At 41.3% G+C, this 27,731-nt stretch overlaps 1 protein-coding gene across 7 annotated transcripts in view; it reads right to left on the bottom strand.

Annotated features, from left to right (window-relative positions):
* Positions 1–27,731, bottom strand: part of LOC139687525 (uncharacterized) — a 585,660-nt gene that overhangs the window by 410,256 nt on the left and 147,673 nt on the right. Inside the window, exon 1 of one of the 7 annotated variants that reach the window (XM_071584722.1) lies at positions 9,743–9,802. The exons of the other annotated variants lie outside the window; for them this stretch is intronic. The gene's annotated coding sequence lies outside the window, so the exon portion shown is untranslated. Of the gene's footprint in view, positions 1–9,742; positions 9,803–27,731 lie in introns of those variants that run through there. 7 annotated transcript variants of the gene reach the window in all.

Here is a 27,731-nt window from a genome sequence, read left to right as displayed (position 1 = left end):
AGGGAAGCGCTGTAATGACGGTGAAGGGTAGGCACAATAAAAGCGTAATTACCGCAAATGCTTTTATGTAATTTTACAGCGAGGAATATGTTTTTTTCTCAAAAGATAGGAGCAAGCTTTCATTTTCAACTCATTTAATAAGAACTTTGATACCAAGTCATTTTTTTCTAAGTTTGAGGGCCACGTTTAAGAAATCGGTATTTAGGCGGCAGAAAAATACAAAAGTCAAGAGTTCAAATCCCATGTGTCAAATTCAATCAAAGTTTTGTGTCATGCGATAGCAATAAATATGCTAGCTATGAGAAGCATCTTATACTGTGCACCAATAACAGATATCTACCAGTTCAACTTTGTTGGCTATTTCTTCTGCGGAGTAGGGATGTAGCTTAGCTGCGATGAAGTCATAATTCATATGTATAAAGTATATATCAAGTGGTAGAGTAATTTGTTTGCCATAGATCCATTACTTAATTAAGGAATCACCTCGAAACGCTTGGTATATTAAGGTGTTATAAATACGACACTTTTTCTTAGATGATTTGAGTTTAAATTCTTGATTTACTCAGTCGAGGATTTAAATTCACTCAACTTTTGCGTGTTATCCACTTGTTTTAACACACAACGATTTAATTTCAAATCGTAAATACTTGCTTCTTAAAAAGACGGTGAGATCCAAACGCTGGTAATAATGTTCTACAATAATGCTTCTTCATGCTATAGGTGAGGCATACAATATTCCCCTCACATTTGGTCTCCAAAACCCGACCCGCACAGGACTACTTAGCATGTGAAATACCCGAGAGCGTGGAAGGGGTAAAATTTATGAAAAAGACACGGCACGTAGTCTCCCAGACGACCTCGCAAGCACACTCCTTTATCGCGTTGGACCTCGAGAAGAGTGGACGCACTGAGAACGGAAATTAATGGGGAATTGTTGGGCTGCCTTTGTACAAGGGAATGACAAAAGGCCAGGGGTGGCTTGTTCGATGCCACGAGATTTGAAAAACAATCGAAAACCATTTCCAAAAATGGCAACGCCCATGTAAAATGGATCGTGAATGCCTCAAGGAGCCGAGTCTTCCCGAGGCCTTTGGAAGTGAAATAAAAATTCATAAAAATCAAGCTCAGAACGAAATATGTTAAAATGCATAGGATGTCTTCACTTGGATAACATTTAAAAATACGTAATTGTTAGAAATAATAATCCCTCGCGTTCTCAAGTGCGAAGCTCTTTTGAACCTGAAAATATTAGTTAATGAACAATAATAATTAGCCAATGATCCTTTTGAGCTACCTTGAGAGAAGAGCATTACAGATTTACAATCAAGCTGGCCTCGAAATAATAAAAATTAACCAGTTAATTGGTTTATCATATGCTATCGAAGGTTTTAGTGTGAGTGAAATTATTTACAAGGCATCCTGAAACAGTCTGGGTTAAAATTGAAATGCCATTAATAAGTTCCGCTTTGTGTAAAGAAGGAGGCAGAGATGAAGCAAATGAAGTTCGCATTAATGAACTGCGTAAAAAGGGTAAAATGACAGTCTTTGACGTCGGCACAGAGTTACATATGACTTACTTTATTGAATTGATGTGCCGGGTGTCATTGTCCCGGGTGTATTTTTGTACGCAACATCCATTGCATTAGCTAATCAGTTCTACTTTGAGGTCTGGGGAAACACTCCCTACAGAAACACCGGTGGAAAATGGGCTAAATAAAATATAAGCAAGCTACACTTCTCAGTTTCCCTTCCTAACAATCTTCGTGTGAATGGTAACGTAAATCCAGAATGATTTTCATATAATTAAAAAGATTTTACTCGGGCAGCTCCTCAATTGATCTTGAGTACCGATTAAAAGTACTTTTGAAAATATTTATCATAGAACTATAGTTATGAAATGACGGTTTTAAATTACAAAATAAAATTTCAAATAAAGCCTACGTTTGCATTAAAAAACGTTCGCTGATGTATCAACTCATTTGTTTAATTTAGCAAAAGTTTAATTTAATTCACATTCACATCAACTGAAATCGTCATAAATATATAAAATTAAAATAATGTCGTTATTCATTTTTTAATACACTTTTTCAATATTTATTAATAATCAAACATAATGTATGAATGGAATGTAATTAAGATAATTCGGTAGATTGTGGCATATGGAATGTCCGTGGGCCAAAGCTGTTATCAGAAATGGTTTTCTCAAAGCTATGCTGTTAATTGAGCATCTACACGTTCATAATTATCCTAATACTGCTGCAATAATGCATGGTAGATGGTAGTAGAAAAATAGTAGGAGGAACCATAAAATTGTATGCCTCCCTAGGGATTCATTTGCTATAGTATTTTTCATTATTTTGCATGAGCAGTGTTACATATGGTTCAATAATTTAATAAAAATGTTAAAAAATCAACTATTCTAACTGATATCCATTAAAAATGCAATACAAACTGACAAAAATAGGAAAACTTGTTAATTCTATTCAAAATAACGTTCAATCTATGTTTTAATTTAACTTATGTTGAATAAGAAGAACTAAAATTGATTTTAAAACCATTTTACCAATACTTTCGCTTACATCAATGAAATGATAACTCACAGGACAAAAACTATTGGCCATGATGCTTATATGATATGAAGTATGCAATAGAATATATCTGATCCATCCCTCACTTGCCATCACCTCTTTATTAAGAATAAACATACGAAGTGTTAGATCTTTGAATGCGTTTAAGTGAGTAGTAGTTCATTTACATAAAATCTACCAAATTTAGGGTAAAATATGCGCCTAAGTGTGAATTTTGTTAATACAGGGTCGAGGAATGTTTTACACACCTTGGCAAGCGAAAAAGAGTTTTATAAGCTTTCAGATTAGCTTAATAGCAAAACCAATTACAAATATTCGTCATGTAATGTTTTTTTAAGAAATGACGTCAATGCAGAAGTCAACGTAAGTCATGTCATGAAAAATCTGGCATATTGACTTGATAAGAGCGCGAGGGCAATCCTCGAAATTAATATTAGTGCGTGAGAAATTAGAGAGAACATTTGATTCTTAGATGAAGTCAGGTCCACTGCCCCTGCGGCTTCCAGCACACTGAAGAACTGAATTGGATATCCATCAAATCACGTCATCAAATCACCTGAGACATTAACTCGCAAGTATCCATTTACTATTCTAGTGCGCTATCGAGGAGTTGAAAGTAAAATGCACAAACAAGCACCGGAATTCAATCCTGCTCAGAAAACTCTACTGTCGCAATAAAATATTCCGCTTGACTCCTCATCTTAATCATATTTCACCATAGGAAACACCGATCACTTCATTTCCGGTCACCAGAATGTAATTGGCGTGAGAAGGACTCAGGCCGAGAGATCACTAGCAAAGAAGAAGAGGGGTTTTCAGGTAGCCCTCCGAAGAAAATTCACTGAGAGGACGGTTGCTTTATTTCTATTAAACCATTTATGTTAAGTTTAAAACTTTCGGTGCGAGCACCATTTATCCCACTTTTGTGTATACAGGGTTCGTCCGGAAAATAAGTGTACTGACTCCTGGGCTGGGCGCGCCGCTCCAGGCGCGTGCGCTCCTGGAGCGGCGCGCCCAGCACCGCTCTGACGGGCTGCGATTGGAGGGGGGTATGTTGGCAAGCGACGCTGAAAAAGGCAATCGGCTCTGAGCTGTGGTGTAGTGAGGAGCTCTGTTAACGCGAACCTCCACGCTCGACCCACGTCACGGAACGCGATGCCGAAGTTTTTGGAGCAGCGTTATTCCATCAAATTTGCGGTAAAGCTTGGGAAATCGTCTACCGAAACTGTCGGTATGATTAACCAGGCTTACGGGGAGACAGCCATGTCCAGAAACATGATCTTTCGGTGGCACAAGATGTTCGTGGAGGGCAGAGAAGACGTCGACGACGAGTCTTCGAGAGGTTCCCGATGATGCCTTCGCGGGAGCGTTCCAGGAATGGGAACGCCGCTGGAACAAGTGTATCGACTCACAAGGGTCCTATTTTGAGGAATATTAGCTTAAGATATGTAAAAGTGTAATAAATTATTTTTCCTGAGCTCAGTACACTTATTTTCCGGACGAACCCTGTATCTGTTGTCTATTTATCCCACTAGACTGTATGTTTGAAGGCAACCGAAAATATCATTCTCCGCGAGCCGAGGTTACAGGCGTATATTTTAAAATAAATACTTATAATTCGAGTGAATTGAGTTACTCAAATCATTAAATAGTGCAATTCGTAATGCCAAGTAATCTGCTGTGCAATCTGGAATACAGCCTACATTACGCAATCTGATATGAAAAAATAATGAATAGGTAGGGAAGAATACAATCATTTGTGGGAAGGGTGCGAGACTTGCACTATTAGCGATATGTGAACTTGAGTTGTTCAAATTGCGTCGAAAATAATTCTGGCGCTCTTATCTAAGGAATCTTCAAACAGGAAAATGGGAACAGATCATTTTTTTGAACAAAAAATTAGAAAACTGATTTATATACATATATGTATATATATATATATATATATATATATATATATACATATATGTATATACATATATGTTTATAATATATGTATATATATATGTATATATAATATATAACACTTAGAACTAGTGGACACAGACAAAAACACACAGAAACACAAAAAAGAGTCTCACTATTTTTCGAATTTTCGGTGGTCGTGGCCACCTTTATCAAGGAAGAGAGGGACAGAACTGAAGGGAATACGAGGGCTGGAGCGATGGATAGAAGGGGAAGGTGGGGAGAGAATTCGGAAGGGAAGGGTTTGGAGGGGTAGCGTTAAAAGGGTGGGGAAAATATAGAAGGTAATGGGGTGGAGGGGGGTAGTGCTAAGTGTTATACATTATTATTCACGTCCGTGAGACTTTCAAAAAGTGTAATATATGTATGTATATATATATATATATATATATATATATATATATATATCGATGACATAGAAACACTAACACGAGCAGTATAATCTTTGGACGGCACAATAGAACACAAATAAAATAGTAACACTTAAAAGGACACTCACATGGTAGATTGTTTGAGCTTTCGGCCTTCTCCGAGGCCTTCCTCAAGTATATATACACAGGATGCGGCAATATAAATTCCTTTTTTATAAGGAAAATAGAATAGTAATGAAGTATTGTATTATATATTTGGATAATAGAAAGTAATTGTCTGGAATGAATATATGGCAGATAGTCTAACTCTTGCAAATAATATATTCTAAATCAAGAATATTAAATTATTATAAATATGTTTTAGTTTAATTGACCAGAAATCTTCCTGAATTGTATTGCGCTGATGAAAATCTACCGATATAAAATAGATACAAAAATATCTCTGCAGAAAAAGTGGGAAACATAATGGGAAAGACCACATTTAAGAAAAAAAAATTTCAATCAATACCCCACATTTTTGGGCCAAAATAAATCTTTCATTTTAATATTTGGTCTACGCTTAAAAAAAGTCCCTTTTGCAAAAATACGAAATCAATAGAGTAAAATTGAAAACTAATATAATCAATGACTAAAAGTGAACTTAAAATGTACTATGAGGCGAAATACAAGAACAAAGTGATAATAATGAAGACTAAGAATAGAATATTTAAATGGATTAGTTTAATTTAGTTAATTAATTTAATTAGCATTTTATAAATGCTAATTAAATATATATTGCTTAACCTATGACTAATTTATCACTTAAAAATCCTATGCTAGGATTTCTATTGATACGTAGTGGAGGGAGAAACGAATGATTATCATTTCCATACCACAAAATACTTACAGGTAATTGACCATAAAATAAAACACGGCGATAAAGAATATCCATTAAGAGAAATGGGAGACCCACGTCCTTGAGTCAGAACCAGTTCTTCCTTACAGCGAAAGCTAAGCGAAATCTTTAGGCACCGCACCGCGACATTAAAACCCCAAGTCTCTGAGCCACGTGCCTTCTCAGACGTGTCTCATTCCCCGAGACAATTCGACCCCGCGCAAGTTCACCCGGGGACTCTTATTCCGATACGACGGATCGGTAGATAGGAAATATTAATGGGCACGCTAGAAAATTAAGGACTCGGGTCGTGCTGGGGCTGTGGAAGTTCAATGGACAACAAGTTCAGATCACCTAAACGAAGAAAGCTTTTATGACGAAGAGGCAACCCGCGCTGAAACTTTGGCTCCTATAAATTAGGTAAAATGAGAAGAAAATTTTCTAGATGGGTGTGGCTCTCTCCAAATCAGCAGTAAGGGCAATTGCAAAAGTTGACTGAAGGTGAATGAAAAACCTGGTGCTGAAGGGGAATAATGATGATCAAATGAGCAGATGAAATGAGAAACAAGGGGATATAGAGAAGAGAAGACAAGGAAAATGTCATAATAATCACTGCAAGGAAAAGAACCATATGGAACAGGGTTTCTTTATAACACAATATAAGAAAGGGTATGCTCATAAGGTTTTCAAGAAGTTTTCTCGGGTTTCCCACCGGGTCAGGTTGCAGTACACCGACGTTTCGAAGGCTGACTCTGCCATCGTCTTCAGGGTGAAGTGAGGTTTTAGTTAACTCTGACATAGAATGAGGCAGTTCCGTGGTCAGCCCAACTTTATAATAAAAGGCGAGATACTTAATGCATGACGCTCGTAAATACCGCATACGCAAAGTGATTAAAATGCAGTTAAATTAGTAATTATGCGATCATGCGCTTATCACATGAGGAGAACACAAACATATCTAATGGTTAATAAAAATAGGATGAAACATTTTTCAAGCACCTAAAATATTCCATAAGCTATTATTACGTGAAATTTTTAATTAACGATAAAGTTGCATTTCTCTTAATCTCATTTTTTAAGTCAAAAACTAACTTTGCGGTAAACGTAGAATAGACTATTATTGTCATCTTGCGAACAATATCATTACCGAATATGAGCAGACACAATTATTTGAAACATTTATTCTAGATTATGGCGCGAGTAATTGTAATTTCTTTAACAGAAGTAAAGCATGGCGGTAGCAGAACGTGGCTATGCTTGTTAGGTGGTGATAATTTCGCAAGATTTCAAAGCCTGAACAATAGCTTAATAAGAAATGGTTCTATTCTTAGGGGGTCATATTAAAAAGGAGGCATATGTACCAAAAGAGAGACCTATTACGCAACCAAACAGAATATACAAAACGCCAAGTTGAACAGAAGAGAATATTAATGGCAAGAGGTAAACAAAAAGTGGTCCAGAGAACACTTATAGGCATGCTGTAAGACCGTATCACTAGTCAACTAACATTGCTCTCATATGGAATTTCCAGTTAACATATCAGCTACCTGAAAACAATGTAAATTTTAAAATTAAAATTAGTTTTCACACCAGACGACGAAAAGAAAGCTCTATTTAATCGCCGGGAGTTCAACATTCGTTAATCTAGATAAATCACCCCGACGGAAGCATATCCCTGTAATAAAAATAATTCACCAGAGTAGGAATTCTACGTAAAATTCTTAAACATATTAAATTTTAAATCAACAAAATTAAGTTCATTTTTTCTGCTCTCCATATTTACATACACTTCCGTGAACTCACGTTAGTATTTGTTTTATGTGTTCCTGCGCATAATACAAGAGAAAAAACAGGCGATAAGCAAAGCGAATTTTATTTTACAAGCACGGATTTCGAAAGAGCACCAACAAATTTTGGTGATGCGACCGCAGATCTCCGGCAAATATTCAATCCCAAGCCAGCCGATCTTATCAGTGTCGCCGCCCCCATCCTCGTCGTCGGCGACCTCCCTACCCATCCCACCGCCTCAGTGCCTTCTCCCCAACCTCTCCCACCCCCCGCCGGCCGCACCTAACCCACTGGATCAATCGATCTCTAGGAATCGGTGGGAGGAGGAGAACCCCGAGCCCTTCGCCACCGTCGCCTACTCTCCTCGTCCTACCTAAGCACACCTCCCCCCTCTTAGGCGATATGAAACTAGAAGATAGAAAACTCCTATGCGTATGGCTGAGGGTGGGTAGGGTTAGGACTGCGGTGGGCATAAAAATTGCCACGAATGAGGGTCCGCAGTGAATCCTCCAGCGGCGGGAGAGGACTCCTCTAAACTTTTTATGACGAAGGCTGGCGGCACCAGAAAGGTGAAGGAAGGCGGACTGCAAATTCGATTGAAGGGGGAGGGTGAGGATAAGCCGCGCGAAGACGAAGCACAACTCACTTACGTATGCAATCGGAGAAAATTCTGGAGGATAGTTCATTTCCGCGTAGAATTATACAACCTTGCAGGAGTCTGTTTATACTAGCTCCATCTTGACAACTGATTAATACACCATTTTCTATCACCCTGAACTTCGGGCTGATTTACGCGCTGGTAATTATCACATGAAATTTTAAAAACTGAAAACTCGAGTTAAAATTTCCCTATTACAACATCAGGAAGGTAGAATAAAATCCAAAGGCTTTAAGCGTTCTTCACATTCTCCCCGCTAACTCATTAGGAAAACCATATGAAGATGAATCGATGATTCCCACGGAATCAATATGTTAAAACTACTTACAACACCACTGACAGAGAAAAAAAATTAAGAAAAAGTAATCATATTTTTAAATTATGTAGATATTGAAGTAAAAGAGTACTATAGGCAAGGAAATTGTATGGTAAAATTTGAACTGAATGGTCACAATTCGGGATCGAGGAAAAGTAATTTTTTTATGTCGAAATTATCCAAACTAGATATACTCATATTCAGCAAGGCCCCTTTAATTATACCTAATGAAAATAAACATTTTCTGTTCTGATCACACTTAATATGGGGTTTCTTAGAGAGTCATAAAAAGAACATAAATTCATAAAAGATTCATTGACGCATATAAACATAGAAGATCTAATATGCAGCTTTGTATAAAATTATCTGCTCCATAGCAATTTTTATAATTTAATTATTGACTTGATGAAATGTATAAGCATTGAGTGGTGCGAAATCATGCAGTAATCATAACTGTTTTGCAATAAAATTAGTATGTACCAAGAGAGGGCTCTCTAAGCTTACCAAATATAATGTATAGATTGCACACTCAGGTGACAGAGAGAATTAAAACCCTATTCCGTGAATTCCAGGGGCTACACTGCATTATGTGCGCTATAACTCAGACACTAGGATGAAAATTTTCTCTCTAATTCACAATATTCATAAAAATATATGATTATTTCACCGTCTGTTTCCAGGCGTGAAGTATTTACATTCATGAGCGGCATGCAAGACATTTAAGGTCGCTGGAGACGAATTTGAATACTAAACATCTTCTTGCACAGCTTATCCCGAACCATGCGCAGATGCTTATGATAAGAACGTCCCTCAAACGGACGCCGCAAAGTTGAGAGAATAATAGCAGGCTGGTAAGGCCACGCATTGATTATTAACTGCGTGGGCGCACGGTCGCAAAATTTCAATTCCGATACGAGAGCGAGCCCAAAGACGGAATCCGCAAAAGTTTTGAAGAGACCCATCACACGGCGGTAATCGGCTGAGATACCGCGGGCCGTTACTCCGGCCTTGTTCTCCTCGGCCACCGGTCCTCACGACTTCAAACGCCTGCCGTCCCCCGTCCGTCTGCCTCCAAACCACGTAAACTTCATCTCTCATCCCCCCATTGCATTCCCCTTTCGTCCGCGAGACCCCCCACCTTATCCACCCTCTCCCCCGCGTCTCTCCAAGTTGCTCACTCACCTCGACCTTCGTAGTCCCACGAAGCTATGGTGCGCATCCAAGGAGTTGTCTTGAAGCGCCGAAAAGAGATGAGTAGTCTTCATTCCCCTCGCTCTAATTACCGTGAGCGTTCCAGAAGCCATTCCCTTAGATTGAGTGTGACCGTGTCGCGGTCCGTATTTTGAGAAAGATAAGAGGGCTCAACCCGAAGCCTTTAGGCGAGGATTTTCTACTAGGCGAGGACTCTAGGGACGGGGCATACTTTCTTACTTCCGGAGGATATGGATATTGATCCAGTCCCATGGGAGCGTGGCTAAAGAAATATGAATTATGGCCACCTAAGAGTAGCTAGCAGTCGTCGTCCTTTGCTTCTCTTGCCATGGGAAACTGGGACATTCAATTCCAGGAGCACATATGTTCTCAGGTGCATGAAAACATCTTCAAGTGTCCGAAAATATGAAATGGAGGGCGGAAATTTACGTCTTGTTGCCAGTCCGGAAATATTTTGTTAAAACCAACAGCACTACTGCCAATTAAATCCCGCGAATCAGGCTCAATTATGCAATAAAACAAGTCCGCCTGATATTTATAATTTAATACATCTTTCCGGATCACGTAGATCGAAACTAAATGAAGATATACCAGAGTCAAGGAGTCAGTTCGAGTTCTCACATTTGTGGAACGCAGAAATTGCCACAGCACTAACGCCAAGCACTATGGGATCAAGAGACCAGGGGAGACATTTTTACACGAAGGAAGGGAGCCTGGGACTCGTGTTCTCACGGCCGACGATTCTCCCAGACGGCCGTTTAGGAAGACGTGAGACCGGGCCAACCCTCTCTCGAGAGAAATGGAGAGAGCCAGAAAGGAAGAGATGGATTCAAACTCTTCCTTTCCTTTCTTCCTCCGCCACGTCTGGAGATCCCGCAGGTTGGGAGGACGACTACCATAAGCGACGGCACCAACTTCTGCGAACCCACACCCATCTCTCCCACCCTCTCTACCCCCCCGTTCTCTACCCTTCAATCCCTCTAGCCCTCTCCCCCCCTCACCCACGTCCATTTCGCGGAACAGAACACCTATCGTGAGAGCAAAGATAATTGAAGGGCGACGAGCGTTGGAGACGGCACAACGCGCGTGTCGCGAGGGTATCCGCGACACTTGTCGGAGAGGCGCTGGAGCGGTTCTCTGCGGGGGAGGAGATTCAGGCAGAGAGGTTGGAGGAGAGGGTGAAAGAAAGGCTCGAAACTACTAAGAAGGAGAGAGTACACGTGCAAAAAAACTTCACTTTCGGGTAATCGGGGTGTGGTGGAAGAGACTTGCCCTCCATCATTCGACACAGGAGACGTCCCCGATGGCCCAACCGAAAAGTTCCTCTCTCCCGCTCCGCGGAAAGTCACCCCGCTGAAAATCCCTCCTCCCGCCTCTCTTGAGTCTCTTTCCAGAAAAAATCGGCCCATCCCTAGCACTTCCTTCCTATCTAATCCTTTTTTTCCGCGGCACCTACACACTCCCCCGAACACGTATACACATTCACACACGCTCACTCACACACACTGTGACACATTCCTTCCTTCCCCCAGTGCCCCCCCTCCCTCCTCCTCCACCTCTCCTCTCCTACCCCCATCAAATCTCCTCCCCGGAGTCTTATAACCGAGACGGTGGAGAAAGGAACGGGAGAAATGTTCGCTTCCACCGGAGAGCAGGCACTGCACTGCCGGTTGCGGCGCGACAGGGGCAGACGGCCCTCCCCTCCGTTCCCACCACACCCTTCCCGGCCCGCCCTCCCACCTTGCCGCCCCTTCCCCTCTCCCTCCCACCCAACCCATACGAATACACCCCACCACACATCTCCCTCTCCCACACTCCCGGCAGCCTTGGCTGGGCCGTCCTCACCCACCTCCGACCTTCCCTCTCCCCTACCCTCCCCTGCCTCTCTCCTCTTTTCCAGGACCTTCCTTGCCTTACCACACCCCCACGATTCGGTACCCCACTCCAGTCTTCCTTCCGACCCAGTCCACCTCCTCTTTCTCGCCCAGACTCTGAAAAACCTTCCCCACACCCCTCCCTCCTCTATCTTCCTCCATCTCTCTCTCCCCATCTCTTCCTCCTTCCCTCTCCTAAGTTTAAAATCACTAATAGCAATTTCATCGCAGCTTCTTTTATTTGACTTGTTCTAATTATGTGGCTCTTCTAATTGTACTTCGATTGGGCTAAATATTTTGAGCCTTATAGGGATGGAAAACGCATTCCCATGTCCACCTCCTTCTGATTGACTCAGGGTTTGTTCTTTCCATTCATGTACGTATTAATTAAAAATATATAGTGTTTCTCAATATGCATTAAACATTTTCCTAAAAATTCTATTTCTTAAAACTATTATGCTTTCCTTTAATAAAACTGCATTGTGTTTTACAATGGGAGAATGTATTTTTCAATTAGTCTACAACGAAATATCTTTGGTACCAAGGTTTTCGAATATTAAATTCTCCAACCCTTTTTCTCTTATGTTTTGATTGCTGTTTACATTTGTGAGGATGTTTAACCTGTGTCATTAATACAACTTTTATTATTTGGTTTATGCCACCTTTTTGTTAATTAGAGAAAAACGTTTCTTGAGCTGTGTTTTTCATTGTTATCAATTATTGATCCATACGTGTACATCAAAATAAATATTTTTCCACTTTGTTATAAACTTGAACTTGTTATTTTATGATCCATGTAATTCTCTCAAGCAATAAACGTTGATTCATTTCTCATACTTCATGTTTATCTTCCCTAATCTATTTCTCTCCCCCTTCCTCAAAGGCCTACACACCCATCCGGAGCCAAACGATCCACATCACCGCTACAGCTGATATATATAACAGGAGATGATACACGACGGAAATGAATTTTCGGTTGGACATAAGGATGGGCGCAGAATGTCGAAGGAAAGTCAAAGGAGAAATGAGAATTCATGACGAGGATTTGAAACTACTTGAATATGTGAACACGGGAAATGGAGGCATTCAGGAAGATTCTCGCAATTTTGTACTTAACTGGACTGGCAGGACTGTGTCCACTATTATTTACAAGAATATTTATTAATATAATTTCATTATTAAGTGATCCTGGTAGATAAATTAAGTATATCGTCAAGTTAACCCTTATTGTGCGTATAAAATTATAAAATTGTCCAAATTAACAATATTCCACTCCCTCGCGTTAACCCGGATCGTCTTGTCATATGCAGACGTGAGATAGCCTGATTCCCTCTAAATTGATCCAGATTACACACTGAAAGATAAAGCGTTTAAATTAACAAAAAAGAGAGAACTGATTCAAAAATATTTCGAATTCCAACAAAATCATGGTTAAAAATAAACTTTGTAAGGTAAAAAGTAATAACAAGTAAAAGGATAATACAAAAAATGAAAACATCCTCTAAAATCTGAGGCATTTCATCGACCGGGATATTTTTCTGGCCACGGCGGATTCGAATCTAATAAAAAAACAAGTCATTAAAAACGCAAATTGATGCAACAAATCGTCTACAATTATTTGATTAAATGTGAATATAACTGACACCCGCCGCCACATACTCTTGTACGAACTAGTAGGGAGTGTTATTGATGGAAATAACTTCAATCGTCTGAGAACACTGAATCAAAATTTAAGGCTACCTGAGTTATTTATCCCTAAACTAGAAGTACTAGGAGAAAAGGAAAAGTGAAATGGCAAACGAAAAATGGCACTGTAGAAAGTAAAATGAAAGAAGGGTAATGCATTGAGTTGAGAATGATAAATGAGAAAGGAGGCATGGAACGAGGGTGCAGAAGAACACAGCAATGAAAGGGGGAAGGGGAGAAAGGAGAAACGATAAAGGAGGGAGAGAGGACAGAGCGGGGAGGAACATGGAAGGGAAAGTAAAATACGGCGTACGGAGAGTGGGAAAAAATACAGGAAGCGATGATTTAGTGGATGGAAGGAAAACGTCGGCGGAAGAGAGGGGCAAGGAAAATAAGAAATACGATATGATTTAAAGGAGTCGGATAGAGAAATTAAATTGAGCGAGGAATATATAAGATGCCACACTGAATAGACGGCAGTGTACTACGTGGCAAAAACCAAACCAAACGTAATGATTTTTAGCATAAATCCATTGCCTCAGACAAAGTTAAAAATAAACGAATAAACGAATAAAGCACGCATACAAATTGGCGAAAAACAATTCAAATAACCTTGCTCAAGATGAATAATCATGTATTACATGGGACTTGTTGTATCGCCAGAATTTAATTCATATCCTCTCTGTTATATTCGTATTAAGAAATTATGGAAACGCTTTCAATAGATTTGAGATGTTAGGATCAAAAAGGTGAAGGTTTACTCATATTGGGAATTCCGATTCATTTTCTTCGTTCCTCGCAATATGCTAAACGCAAATGGTTACGACTGGGACAAATAATACGTAAAATTAAACGTTTTGATGCGATATTATATAAATAGAATATCGTGGAAATAATAATCTAATGGTTTGATTTATTAATCAATTGCCGAACCCGCGATTAGAATAAGATTAACGCGGGAGTAGAACTTGAGGGTGAATAAAAGAAACACAGTGTTAATATGAGGGCATGTTCTCGAAATTTCTAAGCCCACCGCAAATATACCCATTCAAAAACTTAATTCCGGTAAAGGTTTGTGACAACTATGAACCTCAGTTACTGGAGGTAATTAATTTTGCTCGTTCTGACGTCTTTGGGAAGCCAAAATTAACGCCGGGAAAGGAAAGGCCAAGGAACCTAAACGACGGAACGGAGGCGAATGAGACATCAAAATGATTCCCCGAGAAACACACAACTGGGAAGAATGATGCGGGTGTGTGCTGGGAGCGTCCAAGGAAGCAGAGAGAGAGAGAGAGAGAGAGAGCCGCAGGATAATGAAACGAGGATAAGATGATGGTGGGAGGGAGGAGGGCGGAAATCGCGGCGGGACGAACAATGGGAGGTGCTGGATCGAGATTCGAAGGAGGGAGAGAGATGGATCGGTGTGGGAAGAGGCATGTGAGCGAAAAGGGATCTTGGGGGATCCTGGGAGAGAGAAGTGAGCGAAGGGAGCGGGGAAGGCGCGGCGGGGGTTCAAGCGGGAGTGAGATGAGTGGACGGGGGGCGGGTTTGGAGGAGGAGGCGAGGGAGACGGGTTGGAAATCCGAGAGATTGGGTCTCTAACGGTGTCACCTCATGGCGAGAGACACCGTCATTAATTGGAGGGGGGGGAAAAGGAAAATAAAATTTGTTTTTTCCCCTTCCCACCGACGATGCTGGGCCGGGTTGGAGGGAGTGGGTGGAAGAGGGGGCTCGGGGTGCACGGCGTGGGAAGGAGAATCAGTTCGGGGGGGCGCTGGGTGTGCGAGGGCGGGGGTGGGGGAGCGACCGGAGACGAAGTAAACGCGTTGAGGGAAGGGGCGGAAAATCCCGGAGAACCGTGAGCAAGAGACGGGGGCATGAAGGAGGGAGGGTAGCGGGAGGAGTAAGACGATTGGGGTAGGAGGAGGGATGAGTGAGGGGTGTGCAAGGCGGGGGAAAGAGTGAAGATGATGGTAGGAAGTGGAAGGAGAGAGGAGGAAGGGAGGTGAGCAGGGCAGCCTGAGGACAGGGTGGAAAAGGAGGAGAGGAAAGGACGAGCAAGGAGCGAGGGAGGAAAAGGGAGGCAGGGGAGCGCGACTTGGAGACACCAGACCGAGAAAAATAAAAAAAATAATAATAACAATAAGTGCCCAACCTTTCCCAACTCTTTCCCAGGATTGGTTGACGACGGCAGGGAGCAGGAAGAGGGGGTGGTGACGGCAGGGGTTGGGGGAGGGGGCTGAGGGGGCAGGGAGGGGGCGAAGAAAAAGAGGGTCACTGGCGCCAGCGTCGGTGGAGACGACCGGAATTACTCGGGAAGGCGTCGGAGGGGAGGGCGACGCTGGAGTAGGATAGTTCGGAAAGGTGGCGGAGGAGGGGAGGGAGCGTATGTATGTACGACGGCGGGGAGACGGAATGGCTGGACGTGTCGGTGAGGAGGTGGGGGAGTGGGGGGCGCAAGAGGATACGGCGTGGGTGGGTGAGGGGGATGGGGCTGGGAGGATAAGTTTGGATCTAAGGGAAGCAGAGGAGGATGAAGGAAATGGGAAGTAGCAGGGTCCGGGGGCGGAGGCGGTGTAACATACGTAAGGGGCTCGAGGGGTGAAATGGAGAAAACTGTGCTGAGATGGGCGAGTCGATAAAGGACTAGTCCTATAGGAGATGTAGGAGGGAGGGATGAGAAGGGCCTTATGTGGCGGCACGGAACTACACACGGTCGAAGCGGCTGTGCCACAGGATCTGAAGAGGGCGTGTGAGGCACCCATGCCGGCGGGATTCATCCCAAAGTGTGATCCCGGGAGAACTGCAAATTCCTCATCTGGAGCGTTCGATTTGACTTTTTTTCCATTCATAAAAAAACTGCTCCCAAAACTATTCAGCAAATATTCTTTGAGGCCCTACTGTAGCTCCTCTCATTAAATCCAGGAGCTTGATTCATTTGCATTCACAGGAGAGAAATATTAATATGACCTCTGAAAATGGCAGAGAGAGATGAAAAATAAAGGAAAAGAGTAACTATGGATTCAAAGGTAGCCAAGAGAGAGAGAGAGAGAGGTAGCGTTCGGTGGGGAAACCCTCGAGAGGACGAAACGTGACCTCCACGGAGTGACGCAAGCAAGAACGGAGAGCAAGGCGCTGAGAATAAAAGAAAGATCTCCGCACAAAGACAAGAGTTACTGTTACGGAAAGAACCGATTGGTTGTTTTCGATGAGAACATACAGCAGGAAAATTAAAAGGAGAACGGAACGAGAGAAGGGGTCTAAATAAAGACATGTACAGAAAGAAATGAGAGCTCACAAGGAGAAGGGCACTAAGGGTTATAGTAGTGAATCGAAGGAAGTGGCAATGAATCGATTGGCATGGGAAATGTTTGAAAACATATGTCAGCAATGTGTCGAAGATATGTAAAGGATGGTTAGAGAAAAACTTCATGGCGTAGAGAACGGAATGGGAGGAAATAGGACGGAAAAGTGATCAATAGCTCTAGGAGGTCCTGCGCACCGAAGTGCATAAAACGTTAGGAGGAACGTTACTCCTGGGAAGCTATTACCCATATATGACACTAAATATATTTCGTTTTGTTAAAGAAATATACAATATTCTACTCTGAATAAAATGCGAGGGACATACATAACCTTAGCAGTGAAATTGTTTCAGTCACCAGTGATTATGATTCTTATTGCTGTTATTGATGAAATTTCAAGAGCTAGCTATGGATTGAAAAATTCTGAGTTACATCTGTGCACTGACTGGATTTCGTTTCGTCGATTACAACGTTTACAGATGTTCAGAATCACGAATAGATGTCTCTTGCAATCATCGCATTTCATTAATGATTCAAAGCAAATATAAACATAATGTCTCCATTAACTCACATATAAAAAACTGCGATACCGAAAGAATAGAATAAGAAAAGAGGGATTTCATTTTCAAATAATCTGATATAACTAATTACATGTGCTAAGAGAGTCATGAATCGATACATAACCTTGTTTTAGTTGTGTTACCCTTCCCAAACCAGCAGGCAAGAACGTAAAAGAAAAGAATAACACATGTCTTTCGCATATGAATACATACACGTAAACATACATACGTACACGAACACACACATACACACATACTATATGTATATATACATATAAATATATACATATATTATATATATATATATATATATATATATATATATATATATATATATCTGTTTGTGTGTGAGTTGAATAATTTCTATCTTCATAAATCGCTCTTTATTCACGATTCTCAAAATGAAGTTAGTCCTTCAGATAAAAATATCAGTAAGAGGTCTCATTAAAACAGAAAGACAATATTCAAATGCTTTCAATTATTAGATAACTAGTTATGATATCACTAAAGTGCAGGAAACCTCTACAAGTTACAGGACAACTATTCAACGTATCTTACTTTCAACAGGCATATAATATATTCAAAATATACAGTCGGAATAGAAGACAAATCGAAACCTTGGTGAAACAAGTAAGGAGGGAGTAACTCAAAACTTAGACAGTGCACTTTTTGGAACTTCATCGGCAGCATATATTCATCATAGTATGAGTGAATCCAATATTTTTTTAATTGTGTACTGAGAAAAAAACTGGGACTTAGGAATTATTTTAGAACATGTTCACATACAATATTCTATTGCATTGAAGATTTGTAAATTAAAACAGCTTCCAATTTGTCCCAAACAGTGATCTATACGTCACCTTAATAGTAACTTTATAATCAAGTGAGCATTGTATTACAATGAGATTAATTGAAGGAAGCACGATACCAACTTCGGTGATGGTATTAGCCAATTCAGAGATCGTGGACCGAATAATTACCTTGGAGTGGTTTCGTAACTTTAAAGAATACATTTTATTTTCCTTGTCGATTAGGTTTTTGAAATGTACTTGGGTGCATTTGTTAAGTAATTTAAAATATTTAAAAATAGCAACATACCTACGACCAGATTTCGGTAACCCCGGATATGATGTCTTCAAATGGTGTTTACCTACGCAGAACCAAAAAAATTTCAGTGACAAACCCACACATACATTTCCTACGAGAGTGAGACAAACCATTTGGAGTCCTGGCCTTACCAAGGCCACCACCGAAGCCCTCCAGTGGAACCAGCGCAACGCTACGGAATCCGAGGAAGATTGCAACAGAAGTGCCGGAGAGGGGAGCTATATATTTTCGGATGACGAGAGGGGAATGTGTCCTTCCCACCTATTCCTACCCACACACGCACACACAGGCACACACAAATACTCCTGGCCTCGCATAAATCCCCACCCCCACGTGATGCCACGGGAACCAGAAGAGGATAAGGCACGAACCTCATGGCACGCCCTCTGCTCGCTCACCCCCTCTCCCGACCGTTCCCTATCACCGCCTCGCCGACCTCACCCACGCCAACACCGTTCCCGAGCATTCCCCCCTCTCGAGTCACGCCCCCGCCACCCAGCGACTCCCCCCTCTCTCCCTGTCTCGCCCTACGTGAAACCCTACAGCCTCAAACTACCTCAAACGTTCAGTCAATTGCGGGGGACGAGTAGAGTGGGGGGGAGGAGGAGGCGGAGGGTAGAAAATGGTTACGCATCCAACAACGGCCGATGCAAAGAGGCTTTTAGAGGAATTATTTCCATGAATAAAACTAGGGGTGTGACACCTCGGAATCGTGAGGGGAAATAAGGATGGGTAAGGTAGTGGAGGATCACGAAAGGGGTTATTGAAGGAAGGAGGAGGGGAAATGAAAGAGGTGGGATGTAACAGGGGATGGAGAACTTAATGATGGCAAATGGAGTGAACGAAAGGGAAATTAATTTAGGCCTCTTGCTATGTTAACAATGGCAGTACTGATCTGAAACGAAATAATTCTGCGAGGATAACTTTAGAAATGAATTCATGGGCCTCTAGGATTCATAGCAAAAGCACAAAAATAGCGCGAGGCCTAATGCAAAGAGAGAATGTGAATTAAACATATTAAAATTATTCACAGTGATGGAAATTACCACTATTATTGATCGTCATAAATAAATGTGACTGTGAACTAAAACTTGGGGCGGGAGAGAAGAACGATGAAACCATAATTTTATATGGTAAATGATGTAATGAGGACATGATCCTATTATGTAATTTACAATTTTCTGAGCGACCATAATACCCTAGCTTCGCGGGTCACCAGTATAAAAATCTTACTAGAAAAGAGGATTACGCACGATTAGATTTTTTTAATTATATCACAATAACTCACATTACATGTTATATTGTTTTCACTGCATCAAAATCAAAAGCTTTGTTCGTAATCAGTTCGAATGTTCAATGAAGTTACATCACAAGGAAGTTCTATTTATTAAAAACTATGGTCGAAACTTCTATCTTAGACCTTGGGTCTCACCTTACAAGGGTCAAAGAGCTAATCGGATTAGCATACGAAGTAGGAACTCTTAACCTAATTTGAGTATAGTTGTATATCGCCTGTTAAATTCTAAAGGAAAATAATGCTACTTATTTAAATTATTTTTTAATATTGCGTTACTATGTTTATTATACTAATTGTCATTGCCCTTGTAACTTTACTATGATCAGAAAATAAAAGAACTGAAAGCGAATTTTTCCATTTTTTATTCCATGTTCCACAACTAATAATCTTTCGGAGCCATTTTTGTCCTTGACGCAAGTTATTCGTATACAGGAAAATAGATAAAAATTATGAAATTATATTTAAAAATTATCCAACCGTGTAGTTAATAGACATTTTTGATTAAATGGTGGAAACTATACACCACAAAACAAATATTTGTCTCAAGATTTACTTACGATATACTAACGCGAACGCGAAAAACGGCTTGTTTTAAGGAAGCTAAAGAATATTGGCAGTTTTTAGTTTTCGGCAATGTCTGAGGATTGTTTCCATACCGTATTACATAGTCACTATATTAGTACCAAGGGAGCCCCAAAGCCTCACCTTAAAAACAGAATATAAAGAAATTACTTCTAAATTCACTCATGTTATGGAGGGGATAAAGGAAGGGATGTTCGAACATCAAGGAGGAATGGGAGAGAGGAAACTGGGAATTTTTTCGGGAGGAGCAAGCGAGTGGTGTGCAGACTGAAGGCTACCCAATCCATCCCATGGGGGTTAACCGCCTCCACTCCCACACCCGGCGCTGCCTCCACCCTACGACCCACACGTACACGCCCGGAGACATAGGAGAGACGGAGGAACGAGGGGGAGGAGGAAGCTGACAAGGAAGGCGCGGGGGGCGCTTGCGCGGATACCGAGAGGGCGGGGGAAGGGGAGGGAAGGGAGGTGGAGGGGGGAGGGGCGCATCCCATGGGTGCAATTCATTGACTCAGGCGGCACCCGCACTCCAAGCAATTTTGAGAGCAGACTGGCCGAGGAGGAGGTGCGGAAGAGGGGAGAGAGAGAGAGAGGTCGGGATGAAGGGGAGGGAATCAGGGAGAGGGAGAGACGGGTAGGGGAAGAAGAAGTATTGCGGTAGGTCGGGAAAAGATGTGGTGAGGGGGTGGGTGGGATGTGAGGTTGCAGGGGGGAGTAGAGGGGAAGGAAAGGAGAGAAAGAGAGGGAGAGAGAACGATGGAAGGGGATGAAGGCAGGGGTGCAGGGGAAAATGGGGGTGGGAGAGAAGGAGCAGAGCTGGAGACAATTGGTGGGGAGGGGTTGGGGAGGAAAGGTGAATGCGAAAGGGATGTGCCGGGATATGGGGAAGGGGGAGGCGGGAAAGGGCTGCGATATCCCGGGGAAAGAGGCCCGGGTGGGACACGGGAAGGGGGGTTGGTTGGGGGGGGGGAAGAGAGGATGGGTCGTACTTAGTGGGGATAAAATGGGAAGTGTTGCGGAGGGGTGGGGGAGGGGCTATGTGTGTGTGTGTGGGGAGGTGGTGGCGCTTGCAGGGTGGCAGGAAAACCGGGGAGTATGGGGGAAATCCGAGAGAAAATGGGTAGAGTGGGAAGGGGGCTGGCTACGGTGGCTGTCGGGTAGCAACAACGAAGGCGATAAGGAGGAACCAGGAGAATGTCGCCCGAGTGCTGATGGGATGGATACGGGAGGGGGGGCCGGGACGAACGGGAACCCAAGGGGACCGGGGGGATTGGAGTAGGGAGGAAGAACGGGTGGAGGTGGTGGGAGAGGAAGAGAGGGGGGACGTGGCGGGAGCGGCGGCAGACTAGGAATAAAAGGGGGATGGAAGGGAGGACGGGCTGACGCGGTCGAAACTCGGATTTAATCGAAACACCTGGTGACCATCGATTGGGAATTGCCTATTTCGACCGATTGCTCACTTGGACCCAACAAAAAGTGGCCAAAAAAAACACTCCGCGCGGTATAAGCTCCTAAAAATAAATAACAAAAAACAACAAAAATAAATTTTGGTCCAAAACAAGAGTTCTTTTTCCCCGATAGGAATAAAAATTCATCTACCCTCGAATCAAAATTCTTGAAACAGAAAACAATGGACACCTGGCGCGGCCAAAACTTTTAAATTCAGCAATGCGAATTACGATGGTAATGAAACAGCACTCCCCAGCAGATCAAAAATTCTTTTCTCCCTTGGACTGCAGGGGAGATATCTAAAAATTTTAAGTGCTCTATCAAACTATAATGCAAAGGCTCAATGAAGCCATGAGTTTTCGTTCATGTGTACGTAACTGAGTAGCTTTACTGTTATTGACGATTTATTTTCTCACACCTTGAAATATTGACTCAGCTCCAGGTTTCTCAAACTTTGGTTTAAATTGCATTTTTATTTATTCTATTAATACATTTTTGATTATGTCGCGAAAAGTTTTTTTATGCAATTCTGTAAGATTCTTTACTCGGATAAATTAAAATATTCCCAGTAAGCAAATATTTTATTGACCCCAGAGCATCTTTCACCCCATACTCATTAATTTAGCGTATCATTTTCCTACTGGCATAAAATTCCTTCATTATACCCAACGTGAGAATATACAACACACATTTAACAAATTAAAATGTGACTTGATACCGTGAGAGGTATAGTATTGCATATGACCATACATGGGTACGTAGTTATATTGAAGCAATAATATAAATACTGAAAACTGAATTGAATTTAAGATATGGTATCCTAATAGATATATTTAAAAAATCCCGTATAAAAAATACGTACGCCAACAGTGAGTTCAAAGAACGCCGTATCGATGAAATCCATTCAACGTATTCAACAAAGTATGTGCCAAAGTCTCCATACTTTTATATTGAGTGATTTTAATACGAGCTCCATTCTAAAAATTATTTTTATTCTTTCTACCTGATACCCCTAAGGATAAAAGATAGTTTGATAAAATTTAAGTTTTAAGGCTGTTAAGGTTAACCACGAGACTGAGAGAACATGAAGGATTCGATAGAGGTTTTGTGAGTGGGAACACAATAGAGTTGCGGATGGAATACATCGAGGACGAGGAGACTAAAGAGGGAGATGAAAGAGCGGAGTGGAAATGGGATGGAAGAGAGGTGGGACTGGAATGGGGAGGAAGCTGTGGGGAAGGGGTCGGGAGGGTGGGGAAGGATGAGACGAGAATTCCAGGGAGGGGGGCGAGGGAGGAAGGAGGGAAGAGAAGGGAGGTTAACGGGGCCGCCGCGGCGGCCGTGGGCAAAAGGGGGGCGAGAGGAAGATCTCAGACAGGGCGCGGAAAAGGAAGATGGATAAAGCTAATGGTAGGGGGAAGATAGGCGGGGGGAGGGAGGAAGGCGGAGGATAGGATGAGATGATATAAGAAAGAGCGGAATCTAAGGATATAACCAAATCCTTTGAGGACGATCGGGATGGAAGATATACGAATGAAGGAGAAATGAATGGGGAAGATAAGGATAGAATTCCTCGTAGCTGTTCTAACAAATTATTTCTCGCCAGTTTGAAATAAAATCCAACACATTAACGGAAAAATAAAAAAATGATACTAGATTAGGTTTCGTCCGCATGATATAAAATTTATGAAATAGATATTGAGAATCAGGGTCTGAATTTTCTGCGGGGCTCAGTATATTTTTAAGCTATACGATGGCATGGAAAACTCCTAGAGTAACACAAATTTGTTTTCACTTTTCACTTTGCAATTTTTATCAGAAATCTGCATATTAAATTTAAAGTGCAATATATTTCCCTTGGTACAATTTATGTTAGACATGAAATATATATGTTAGATCATACTTCCGCGGTCGTAGAGTTTTCACACTGACTTGAAAACTACTTTATTTCGCTCTTTTCGACGACTAAACTTAAACAAAGAATGAAATACGCTACGCGGAAGGCTAATGTAAGAATCACCAAAGTATTGGCAATCAAAACTTGATCGCAGACGAAGTGGATGTGGAAAGGCAGACGGCGAGGAGTGGGGCAACTTGTGAACTGGAAGGAAGACACGAGGTGGTAGGAAGAGGAGAGAGAATTGAAAATTGAAGATAGCGGCGACACGGGACGGGGTAAAGAAGGGGTGGACGAATAAGAGGAAGAAAGGGAGGAGAAAGGTAACGTGGAGGGTGGTGGAAGAAAGGAAGGTTAAAGGAAGGCGGGAGGGATATGTAGAGGGATGGGAGAAAGCGTGGATGGGTGGAGAGAGAGACAGAGAGAGAGAGTAGGGTAGGCGGCGGCGTCGGCGGCGAGTGTATTGATCTACAGGAAGGACCCTTGGAGACGGAGAAGGAAGGGGAAAGGGGCGGAAGGGGGTCGGTGGGAGAGGGGAGGAGGTGGACGTTTTGGCGAGAGAGGATGGGTGTGGGAGGGGAGGCGTGAGGGAGAGAGAGAGACGCCGGGGGGAGGGTGAGTCGTAAATGTGGAGGGTAGGGAAGGCAGAAAGGGGGAGACCGTTTTGGGTGCAGGAATAAGGGGATGAGGAGGTTTCAGATCATGTGGAAAGCGGCAAATGAGTGCGGGGGACCGCGGGAAGGGGGTTGGGAGGTGGTGGGCTGGGGGGTGGGAGAGCGGGAAGGGGAGTTGGACGGTAGGAAAGGTGACGGGGGCTAGAGGGAGAGTGGGGGGATACGTGTATATGTGTGTGGGTGTGTGTGTCGCCGGAGGAAGTTGCTCTTTTTGCACGTTGACGAGGTTAGGGCCAACTACACTTGCGAAGTCTCACGCCCTTGCATTGCCAAGCATTTTTGGACGTGCGCGTAACCACGCAGGAAATACGTGTCGATTTGTGTGCTAATTCCGGCAGATTAAAAAAAAAAGGAATAAGCGCGCATACGTGGAACTTTGCGAAAAACTCGGGAGGCAATTTCGACGCAACTCTGTAGTCGCACTGGGAATCAAAATGTAACCAAAGCACATACTTTTATGACAGCACGAAATTTTCGGGTGTGTTGAAATCGACCCTCCAAAATAGGAGTGCAAAATGTATTTTGGTTGATGCCCCGAAAACTGTTGGCGATAAATTAGTGCTATAAATTCTAAAATACCGAGACTTTCTATCCATCCGAATCTAGAAATTTCTATCGATCTTTCCACCTGGTACAATAACCTACGGATGGTAATAGGTGGAGGTATTTTTTTAGGGGTGAATTTTGCCAGCTATGGGACTTGAATTCTCTCATTCAGGTTGTGGAACAAAAATCTGGACTCTAATTACCCATATTAACCCTCCTTAAGAGTGAACATATTTTGTGCTGACATTAAAGTTAGAGAGTTAGCAGTTTATATATCTTACCTATTCTGTGGATAAGACCGAAAGCTATTTTTCTTCGATGTTACATGAAATGCTTGGGTACAAAAGTAATAAAATTCAGCCAATCAATTATAGTGGATTAGATTATCTATTGCAACTTCTCACATCAAATTACCACTCGAGTAATTCATTTGTGAAACCTCGCGGTCCTTAAATTAGGAAGGGGGCTAGAATTATTTGAAGACGGAGCATATTTTCCGGAATATTATCTGGCGCCCTGATGCGACAGAATTCAGGAAAGAACTGGCAAACCATTAGGTGGAAAAGCTGCTGCTTTTAAGTCCGTGTTCCCAAATCGTTATCTCGGTTAAAAGTCCTTTTACCTCTAATCAGGTGAGCAGTTGATTAAGAATATATGCTGGATTCATTATCCTGAATTGATTAGTTAGTCGATGTAATTTAAGGGTAGCAACCATAGTAGATCGACCAGAAAGGAGACATTTGACCTATTTCCGAGCATGACGAGAATTCCCCTTCGAAGGATATTGACCAACTGCAGCGTCGGCATGAGGAAGGAACGAGCAGAGAGGAATACGGCCGGCTGCCCAAAATCTGATCCATATTTTTGCCACGCCGACTACTTCCAAATCACCCTTAGGGCGAGGCTACAACGAGAAAAAGATATTTCCAAAAATTTTCTAGTATTTTTATTTCAAATTACACAGTTCTCTGAAAAAAAACGATACATCCCAGGATAGTGGTCTCATGGGTGTCGCCGGAAATACGGATGATTAAAAGCCAAAGAGAAATTGGGGCAACTAAATTTAACTAATTCCACTCATGAAAGCGTGTTAATTTTTTTTATTTGTAAGCTGAAAAAATAAAACAACGAGATAAAACAAACCATATTTACAATTGCAAAAATCCATTACTATTCTTTTTCCTACGTCCTATTTGTTAGAAGTTTACTACGAAGGATTAATTGCGATATTAGAAGCCATTAAGTACTTAACATTGGGTTCTTGATGCACATTTTGGCATGAAGAACTTATCTAATTATGACTCTAATAAAAGTCCAAAAGAAAATTTAATTCCAAAATTTAAATCTGAAATGTCTCTGTACAGATATATCAATACTCCTGTAAAACTTAATTTTCTTATTTGATTCCACATGCACATTTGAAGATAACTGATATTCAAATTAATGCAATAAAAATGGTGTTTATCGTTCTATTCATTAAATATCTGAAATCGACAATAATTATCAATCTAAATAAATTTGGAAAATCAAACATGCCATGAAATGACAGATATTAGAGATGTATATTTTCAAGAATTTTTTTATCTAAGGATATGTGTTCATTTTCTCATAAAAACTATGCTATTTAAACTTATTTAGGGTAATAATAAAAGTTTGAGTCGGATACAATTGTGGTGACTGAATATTTCCTTCGTGATACCAAAAAAAGACAATGTGCAAATGTTCGTTCTTCCATTTCCATTTTTGTAGAAATGACTCTAGAGGAAATGCAAAATATAACTTGTCATTAATAAATTCATACTTTCATCCGCATATTTTTAATAGTTAAACCCTTGGATATGAAAAAACTAACAGAAAATAAAACGTAGCATATCCACGTATCTACTCTGGATATTCGAGAAGTAAAAGGATATTTCAAGAAAATCAATAAATTAGTTTCACCGTTGTGTTTTGGGTTAACCTCTGTTTCTAATCAGCGTTACGCGTTCAAGGAGGGTATTCAACTCTAAGTAAAAAGAGCTGCGTAAAAAACCATTGAACAAACAGAAATACATGAAATCGATAGATTATTGTATTATAGGTATTGTGAAAACAACGAGCAAAGTGCTTCCTTTTAACAACTCAATACCAGGTTTTACTTTCGCATATATCCGAAATTCCGAAGAATTCGATGAAAGATTCTTTTTACCAAAGCAAGACACTTTATTGATCGGATCAAAGATAATTGCAGAGTATAGATGCCCCTCTACCTTTTTATGTTCTTGTAGTTTATGCGTGTTACCAATGAGCCCGCTTTAAGTAGAGGAAATATAGTCAATAGTTTAAGAGATAAAGCAAATCACATCCATGGGAAAACAATTTTTTTTATTTTCAATTCAAGATTACTTATCCAGAGGTTAATTCATTTAATATAAATTTCCATCCCTCAAGAGAAAAGCAGCCATGAATACAATAAGGTCTTGAAAGATAGAGATAAGGAATGTGGAACCGAAATTATTGAGAATCTGAAGAAGATTTGAGGGGTAAACCGTTAATAATGGATGTCTGAAATTAAAGCATGTGGGACAGTTTACGTTTCAGCACAAAGCTCATGACGACAGCGTTGCGTGGTTCCAAAATCTTGAAGGGAAGATACTGGGCATATCGGGGACTTAAAGCTACTGAACTTGGTAGTGATGGCTAAAATAAGATGAACGTAGACAAAAATGTCAAATATAAAAGATATTTTGTACGAAGACGAATGAAATTCGAAGAGGGTGGAAAAATTACAGGGATGTTGTGTACACAACATCCCTGTTATGATCAAATAGTAAAACACCCACGATCATAACTAAGGGAAGATTGATAGGAAATAACTTAATTGAATATATTATAATTGATATAATTGAATGGAAATAACTTTTCGAGTTTTTGAAAAAGAGTTTCGACGATAGGAGAAGTGCAATGAATTTGAAACTGAAGAATGAAAGAGTGTATGGCACA

The sequence above is a fragment of the Hetaerina americana genome, unplaced genomic scaffold (assembly GCF_022747635.1).
Source record: "Hetaerina americana unplaced genomic scaffold, ioHetAmer1.1.p SCAF_2, whole genome shotgun sequence".
Taxonomy (NCBI): domain Eukaryota; kingdom Metazoa; phylum Arthropoda; class Insecta; order Odonata; family Calopterygidae; genus Hetaerina; species Hetaerina americana.
This window is presented reverse-complemented; position numbering and strand designations above follow the sequence as displayed.